The sequence below is a fragment of the Bidens hawaiensis genome, unplaced genomic scaffold (assembly GCF_021521415.1).
Source record: "Bidens hawaiensis isolate Kalapana, Puna unplaced genomic scaffold, B.hawaiensis_p1.1 tig00051727_1, whole genome shotgun sequence".
Classification (NCBI taxonomy): Eukaryota; Viridiplantae; Streptophyta; class Magnoliopsida; order Asterales; family Asteraceae; genus Bidens; species Bidens hawaiensis.
This window is the reverse complement of record NW_027499296.1, coordinates 29,536-37,813: the sequence shown is the minus strand read 5'-3', so window position 1 is coordinate 37,813 and position 8,278 is coordinate 29,536. Positions and strand designations below refer to the sequence as shown.

The following is an 8,278-nucleotide window of genomic DNA, read 5'->3' as shown; positions in this document are numbered from 1 at the left end:
GTATTATATATAGTATAGATAATATATGAAACTAGGTTTTATCTCCTATGATACGGGATTGTTTTCATTTTTTGTTTATAATATTTATATATATTTTTATTTTAGAAGTTAATAATATAATTAAGGTTTGATGATGAAATGATTTCACAAATAAATGAGATGCTATAGCCCGTTTAAAAGCTATATTTGGGTTTGGTGAGACCATGACCCGCTTAAGTTATTTACTATAAAATTATTTCTTAATTATAAATAATATTTTTTTTAAAAACTGGATATTAATTTTTATTATATCCTTATATTATAGGATTTTCATATACAATATATGGTGGGATTAATTTTTAATTTAATTAGATGTTATAACTCATTTAAAGATTATTTGGGTTTGGTCAGGCTCATGCTCATAAATTCTGATCAAATAAAACAATCTAAAGATTTGAGAAGATGTCGGAAGCAATCAGAGATATTTTAAATGTTTTGTTTATATATATTTAAGATTATAAACATCAAATTAGACAACCAAACAAATTACTATTTTATAACCATTAGACAAACTAATCAATCAATTAGTAAACTGATAATGCTTAAAGTACAATAAGCAAAATATGTGTATTGATTTTCTGGGTCAAGTTATTTTACAAAAGAAGACAAAAATAAGAAGGATGAGAATGATTTATAGCCACACAAAAAAAATCCTTCAAAAAAATTAAAAATAAATAAATAAAAAATCATAACTCAAAATTTAATAAAAAAACAAAAAATGTAAAAACATAAAAATGTTTCCACCGTCTTTCACGTTCTTAAAAAAACTCGAAAAAAACACAATGTTAAGTGAAAAAGACCATTGTGCCTTTTTGTTTATAATTGTGTTTTGTGTTTATTTTCGTCATTGATTGTGTCTTTTTTTCTTGATATTGTGTTCTATTACTCAACATTGTGTTATATTTTGTTCGGTATTGTGTTATATTTTGCGATTTATTGTGTCCTTTTTTAGTTATAATTGTGTCTTTTGTCTCTGCATTGTGTCTTTTCAAAGTTTTTTATTTTTTATTTTTATTTTTGGAACGAGAATGACGAGGGGAACATTTTTGGTTTTTAAACTTTTTTGTTTTTTATTTATATTTTGAGTTATGGTTTTTTTTATTAATTTTTTGGAATTTTTAAGAGGTTTTTTGTGTGACCACAAATCCTTCTCACACTTCTCATTTTTGTTTTCCTTTGTATTTTAACTTTTCCCTGATTTCCTTACTTTTATTATACATAATTAGACTATGTGTCCGTCGTGGTTTAACTTAAAAAAAAGTAAAAAGTGTGCTTGGTTTATTCATATAGACAGTGGGCTTTAACTAATTTATTTTTTAAATATCATGAAATCAAAGAAAAAAAATGTATGCAAATATAATTAATAAAACAAAGTGGACCCCACCCACTCAAAGTGAAATCACCAAGTAATGGGGTGACACCCCCATATTTGGTGCCCCTTGGCGGCATTGTGTGGGCGTTAGTCTACAACGGATAGTCTTAGAGCTTAAACCATATATCCTATACTACCAAGAAACCGAATTAATATCTGAAGAAATTTAACATGGCCAAATGAGAATAGACCCATATCATTTCCAACAATATTATTCGTAACCAAAACAATTCGAAAATACAAGACAACACGAAAAATCCACTATATGGTAAACAAATCGAACCCTCATCATACCCATGATAATTCAACATACAACAATAATATCATCGCGAACTTGAATACACTTAGGCTGCAACACGTGTCTTCCTGTTTGGCTCAAACACGTACTTCACAAGCGATTCTTTGATGGATAAGAGCTCCGGAAACTCAGTCTTCAACTTGGTTGTATCAAGCTCATTATTGCTTCTTGGTGCAATGATCACTTTTGCTTGCTCCTCAAGATTGAAGTTCTTCCATGTGAAAGTCGGGTCAATGTAGTCGCGATACAACTCCAAGATTGAACTTCATTTTTCTCCAGTTTTTTCGAACTTCTGGAAAGATGGTTAAAGAAACTCCGGTAACCACAACCCCAGCTACTGGGGGGAATACCGGCTACACAGTTTTTACAAACACTACCCCGGTTACCCAAGCCGGGGCAAGTGAAGTAAATTTTACGAACACTACCCCAGTTACCCAAGCTGGGGCAAGTGCAGTAAATAATCGCTCACTGGGATTCACCGATACCCAGTTAGAGAAACGAACAAGACTCCCCCGCCAAACACTCGATGAAGTTAAGGCATGGGCGGAGGCACGTCAAAAGGAATTCCAAGCTGAGTTGGACGAACACTTGCGTTCCGTCCAACAGGCTGACGAATCCGAAGAATACTTGGACGATGACTCGGAGGAATCCGACACCGACGCGAACCCTCGCCATAGGGCAAAAGGGAAGCGTAAGGAAACGGACTCCCAACCGAGAAGGCATCTTGGAGAAGCCTTCAAACCAAAAAACACAGGTGGAAGTCCACGTGACTTCTCCAAAACATTCAGACCAAACGTTGCAACGTCCAAATTTGCAAGGGACATTGCGGAAGCAATTGCCCAAAAAGTGCCAAACAAATGTCCAGCATAGGCACATATGATGGTATATCTGACCCAGATGATCATTTGAACAGATTCATAGCGGGGGCAACCGTCAGTAGTTGGACGGAACCTACGTGGTGTTACATGTTCCAAATGACGCTTGTTGGGGCTGCTAGAGCGTGGTTCGATCGTCTACCGGTCAACCACATCTACGACTGGGCAGACTTCCAACAGAAGTTTAGCCAACACTTCAGCCAGCAAAGAAAGTATACCGAGGAGCAATGGACAATCCTCAAATGCATTCGAGAGGAAGATGAATCTTTGCTAGACTTCATCACTCGCTTCAACTCGAAGAAGCTAAGTCTGGGTAACATTAGCGAAGATCTTGTTCGCGCTGCTTTTATTCAGGGCGCGAACGACCCAGAGCTCATCCGCACCTTAACGGGTAAAGATGGCATGCCATCCACATGGGATGCCATCATGACAGCAGCTAAACGCTTTGCGGAAACGGAGAAGCAACTGGGTAGAGATCTCCCTCAGAGCACAAACCTCTACACCCAGAAAACAAGGGAAGACAACGTCCTTACCGCCCGATTAAACAAAAAGCGAAAGCTAGGCATTTGGCAGTCAAGGGTAAACTTTGACACCTCATCCAGCTTGCAACATCGGTTAGGCGGAAGGGATAACGTACGGTCGAACCAGAACTCCAGATGGACGCCACTCACCAAAAGCGTCACCGAGATATTCGCCACTGAGGAGCTCCCATGGCCAAAGCCTCCAATAATCCGACATCGTCACAATGCTGATCGGAGCAAATACTGTGACTTTCACAGGACAAAAGGCCACAACACCGAAGAATGCATAGACGTAAAGGACATGGTCGAAGCATTTGTCAGAGATGGGACGCTCGCGCACCTCGTGGCGCAATAAACGCTGAGCAGGCTGATGCGTGTAGAACCCCAGCTGGGGAAAACACGAATAAAATTCCAGCTTCAATGTGGAGACTACATGCTGCGTAAAGAACGAGATCCCGAACCAGGTGCGTATCGGCTCGATGGCACTCCCACCCAACAACATGGAAGGGAGCTCAATTACACAGTTTGCATGTAGATCAATTCCAAATTTGTAAAGAAAAGGCCAAGAGCCCACTTCTAATGGAAATGATTCTCCTTAGAACATCGACGCTGATGATTTTACATTTATACTTTATGAACTATCAACACTGATGACGGTCTTCACCGCATACATAAGTGTGAAAGTCGTTGCATGGGGAAGGCGGCAAAACCCGCATAAACCCAAAAAACGGCAAACCTTCACGCAGGTCAGTTGAAGGGGAAAAGTTCAGTCATCCCATTAAATGAAAGTGCCGGTCTATCCGCATGAATCATGATAGAGGAAACTGAACACTAACCTATTAACAACCGCGCGTCGAACGGTTAATTTATTAAACACTAATATGCCGGTTTTCACCGCATCCATAAGTGTGAAAGTCGTTGCATGGGGAAGGCGGCAAAACCCGCATAAACCCAAAAAACGGCAAACCTTCACGCAGGTCAGTTGAAGGGGAAAAGTTCAGTCATCCCACTAAATGAAAGTGCCGGTCTATCCGCATGAATCATGATAGAGGAAACTGAACACTAACCTATTAACAACCGCGCGTCGAAAGGTTAATTTATTCAACACGGATATGCCGGTTTTCACCGCATAATTACGTGAAAAGTCGTTGCATGGGGAAGGCGGCAAAACCCGCATAAACCCAAAAAAAAAACGGCAAACCTTCACGCAGGTCAGTTGAAGGGGAAAAGTTCAGTCATCCCATTAAATGAAAGTGCCGGTCTATCCGCATGAATCATGATAAGAGGAAACTGAACACTAACCTATTGACAACCGCGCGTCGAACGGTTAACTTATTCAAGAAAATTGCTAACAAAAGGATGAGGAAAACCTACACGCAGGTCAGATATAGGTAAAGTTTAGCCATCTTACTAAGTGCAAGTGACGGTCCTACCCGCACAATCACGAAAGAGGAAGCAAAACTTCACACCTATTATTTACCACGTTCAAATGTTAACTTATCCTAAAGACTTAGAAATTTCAAAAAAAGATGAGGAAAACCTCCACGCAGGTCAGATGGTAAAGTTTAGCCATCCTACTAAGTGCAAGTGACGGTCCTACCCGCACAATCACGAAAGAGGAAGCAAAACTTCAACCTATTATCTACCACGTTCAAAGGTTAACTTATTCTAAACACTTGGAAAATTGCTAATTTAAACTAAAGTATGCAAGTCATATAACGTTTATAAAGCAAGGAATCCAGAGAAAATAGCGGTCTTACCCGCACAAAGATTTATATTTCACAATGATTCATTACAAGAATGGCCGGGTAACTACCCGCCTACAAGAAAATAAATCTATACAAGCTAAATCTATACTAGCAGTGGGAAGGGATCTTCAGGATCAGGCTTCAGGGCCACTTCCACTTGGACCAGCACCATCAGTAGAGCGTGGCAGTTCAAGGAAAGCTTTAAGGATAGCTAGCCCATCATCAGCAGCAGCAACTTCGTTTACCTTCTCCACCACCGGATGCGGGAAGGCGGCATACTGATTCACTGTTTGGTCGTATACAGCTTCAGTATCTACATCAAACAAAGGGAAGTTGGAAGGCGGGATGCCTTTCTCAACGAACCCTAGACCAAGCAGGAAGCCGGCCTTTTCCCCATCCTCGTGAGAAGCGTTGAGGGCTGCGCTCATAGCATCGTCATAAGACGTCTCAGTGAAGACTCGATGCACAACCTACAAAAGAAAATATACAAGTATCAGAACCTTTTCTATTTACAAAGAAAAGCGTAAAGACATGAAAAGCTTACCTGAGACAACGCTTCTCGAAGAAGCCATTCCTTGGCAACCAGAGCTTCTTGGAGGGCGGCTTGAGCTTGGGTACAAGCGCGTTCGGCTTCACTTTTATTAAGGTTGGCAAGCAACACTTCCTTTGCAGCAGCCTCTTCGACGCCCTTTAGCTTCCGCTCAGTGTGGTCAAGCACGCCCCTCTGGTCCAGGATTTCTTGGAGCTTCTTCGCGTCCTCCATCGCCAAGGCATCATGAGCCTGTTGGAGAGCCTCTAATATGGCTTTAAGCTCTTCATTCTCCAGGCGTAGAGGCTCAGCAACAGCTTCAGCCTTGGTGGCCCTTTCAGTTGCGTTCCTAGCAGTTTCCTTAGCCAGCCGAAGCTGTTCATTAACAGCTTGGGCAGCCTTGGAGCGAGCCTCGAGACGGGCCTGAACCTCAACTTCAAGGGCCTTGAACGCCTTCTCCTTCTCCGCCGCCGCGGCGGAAAGCCTCCTATTCTCCTTTCGGACAGCCCGCGCTTGAGCTACTTCCTGAAGGCGAGCTGCTTTTAACTTGTCGTTTTCACGACAAAGCAGCTCGACGCGCGGCTGCATCCGGGCCAGGAGAACCCGAAGCTCATTGGTTAGCCTACCCTCCTGGTAGCTAGCCATGGCTTCCCCCAACGCACCACTAGGAGCAGCGTGACGAGCCCACTCCACGCACTCCACAGGGGTGCGAAGGGTTGTTCCTCGGCGAATGTTCCATCGTGGAACATACACTTCATTGGAATCCGACACTGCAAAAAACAAAGAGTAGTTAGGAAAAGATGATTGAAAAATATAAAATAGGCCAAAAGAACCCTACGCACCTGTAGGGTCAATAACAGGCCGATAGCCGCCGAACCCATCACCTGAACCCAAGGGAAATCCATCCAAGAGGTCAGGCAGATGGGAAGGTGGCAGAGGTTGGCGATACGCCCCATGCATACCTGAAGGATCGGCCGTCGTTGCCGATGACGGAGGAGGCATGGTAAAGGCCGCCGCGGCCGCCGCGGTCGCGACTGCGGAATCCGCAGCAAGAGTAACCGCCGGCTCGGTGAAAGATGCGGTAAAAATAGCACTCACAGCCGGCGGTGACGTCATCACAGCTGGAACAGTCGGCTCAAAGGAGTGAGCAACTGAACCAGCGGAAGCAGGCGCAGGCGCCTGGGTCGTCGCCTCAGGTAGGCTGACCAAGCCTACCGTCATTGGCGGAGAGGTACTCCTCTGCGCTCCACCCTGGAATGCGTCAACATCCACGCCTACACAAAGAAGATAAGTATTAATGATGGCAAACTATGAAGTTAAAGAAAGGAAGTTTGTACTTACGGGTTTTCTTGAGCCTAAAGGTACGGAGAGGCGGGGACGAACCCGATGGAGCCGGCCTCTTTGCGCCGCTCACCGTCGTCTTCTTGGGCTCTCCGGTGACAGTCGCCGCCTCCGGAGCGGTGGTCTTATCACCACCGGGATTCCCCGCCACCTCTTCGCTCTCGGTCTCCGAATCAGACCGAGGCACCGGATCGGCAGTGGAGGCCACCTTCTCCTTCCCCTTCCCGCCGGCAGCCTTCTTCTTCCGCACCAACGGAGGACCATCTGCGGATTCCTCATCAGAACATACGATTAGAGGAATTCCAGCAGAGGTTTCAACATTGAGGGGTCGAGGGTTGAATAGCGCCTTACCTGGCCGCCTGGCGCTAGGATCTCGTGGCCTAGCGGGTAGACCTCCACGAACCGATCCGCCGTTTGTTCTAGGATGGGCAACTCGTTCTCGTCTAGAGCGCGAGTACCCATCCGAGCGGGACCGTCAGCCTCCCGCGGGTTCAGGAGCGACTGCAAGTCGTTCCCCTCTGAAATAAACAGGAAAAAAGTTAGAAGAGATTCTAAATCAACAAAAAGAAACAGAGCATACCGTAAGGAACAGAGTTCGAACCGTATTCAAGGACGATTGGGATCTTTTGCGCATCCGCCTCCTTCCACACCCGGCTCATCCCCAGCATCACCATCCCGGACTCCGCAAACCGGTAAACCGGAGATTGGATTCGGGATATCTTCGAAAACCATTCCGCCTCCTCGTAGTTGGAGGCGTGAAGGCTGGGAAGTGCTTGCCCGTTCTTGAATTTCATGGCAAGGGGGATGGCGCGAGCGGAGATGTAGAAGAACTCCCGCTTCCACGAGCGAAGACTGCGCTCGGTTGCGCAAATCTTCAAACCCTTGATCCGGGTTATCAGGGTATACCACCCCTGGATGCACCTCCAAGAGTAGAAGGTCATCAGGCGGTCAACATAGGGCTCAATGCCCAAAATCCGGCACACCCACTCGAAGTGCTGAATCTTGGCAATCGCCATCGGGTGCACCTCGGTCAGGTGCACACCGTGTCTCTCCAGGACACGGTAAACAAACTTTGTCAATGGGAACCTAAGATTCCCATAAACAAAGAATGCAGCATATACCCCAATCTTGCCTCTGGGGGCATCGTACACCGTCTGATGGGGTTCAGGAAACTCAGGCTCGAGAGACTCGAGCATGAACTTCCTGACGACGTACTGATACAGATCGACAGGCAGAATACACTGGCACTCGCCAGCAGTACTCTTGTCATCGGCTGTAGATTCGAGATCACGAGACGACATCTTGCAGATATGAAAGAAGAAAACGATTTCAAGAGAATGCTTGCCTGAAAAGGCGAGTATTCGCCGGAAATCGCTTAGAAGATGAAGAGAAGAGTGAAAGTGTGAATTACAAAGAACCCTCTCCCCCTTTATATACTAATCGCAATTAATGCGATGCATTTAATGCGGAAGAGAGAGAAATCGAAGGTGCAATGAAACTATGACACGTGGCAAAGAGCAAGCTGGCAACAGCTGTTGACAGGACGCATACCATT

General features: G+C 44.7%; 1 pseudogene across 1 annotated transcript in view; it reads right to left on the bottom strand.

Moving 5' to 3' along the window:
* Window positions 1–1,610: 1,610 nt before the first annotated feature.
* LOC143599274 (bifunctional dTDP-4-dehydrorhamnose 3,5-epimerase/dTDP-4-dehydrorhamnose reductase-like) overlaps window positions 1,611–8,278 on the bottom strand; it is a 29,180-nt pseudogene continuing 22,512 nt past the window's right edge. Inside the window, exon 3 of the transcript XR_013147272.1 lies at window positions 1,611–1,944. The product of XR_013147272.1 is annotated as a bifunctional dTDP-4-dehydrorhamnose 3,5-epimerase/dTDP-4-dehydrorhamnose reductase-like (transcript). The remainder of the gene's footprint in view (window positions 1,945–8,278) is intronic.